Below are 794 nucleotides of genomic sequence, written 5' to 3'. Positions count from 1 at the left end.
CCCTCGCCCCCCCCCAGGACCACACCACGGCAGGGAGGCTGTGGCAGCATCGTCTCCGCTGCCCGGCCACGAGGCTTCAGAAAGCACCGACCTGCAGAGCGGACGCTGTGCTCCACGCAGCGATGGGGCCAGGCCCCAGCCTTCCCACTTAATAAAATTATCTTCCTGGCAGCGGCCAGCTGCAAGCCCTGGAAAGCAACCCGGCAAAACCACCACGCCTCCAACCACCAGCGACCCCAGAAGGTTGCAGGCACCACAGGCAAAGTTTCCCTGCTGGCAGCAATGTTGTTCAGTCCCTCGGTCGAGGGATGGGCACATCGGGCTTGGTGACGCCGGGCAGACGCCCCAACAACAAAGCCAACGTCAACAAGGGAAGTAAAAGCTCACCCTCGAAACAGCGGGAGGAGGAAACGCCGAGGAGCCGAGAGCCAAGCCGCAAGGCACGCCGGTGGCAGGAGCAGGGGAGAAAGGTGGGGCAGGGAGGGGTCTCTGGCACAATTGTCAACACCGAAGGGAAGAGGAAGAAACCCAATATTTTTACCTTCCCATTTTGCACAGTCACAGCCATCAGGTGCCTCAGAGGAAGCCCAACCCCGCTCCCACCCGGCAGCACAGAGGGAAGGGGGATGTCACCCCGGCGAGGGGTGGGGGGGCTCCACCCCAGCGGTGGGCAGCCGTGCAGACCAGTCCCCCAACCCCAGGCAGCAGACCCCTCTGCTCCGTGCACCGCAGCCCCACCACCAACAGCCCCACGGCCACGGGGCTGCCAGCGGCAGGGCCCGGGCCGCGGGGCC

Source organism: Egretta garzetta, unplaced genomic scaffold (genome assembly GCF_000687185.1).
Source record: "Egretta garzetta isolate BGI_Z169 unplaced genomic scaffold, ASM68718v1 scaffold223, whole genome shotgun sequence".
NCBI classification, from domain to species: domain Eukaryota; kingdom Metazoa; phylum Chordata; class Aves; order Pelecaniformes; family Ardeidae; genus Egretta; species Egretta garzetta.
The sequence above is the reverse complement of the archived record's forward strand: the minus strand, read 5'-3'. Positions refer to the sequence as shown.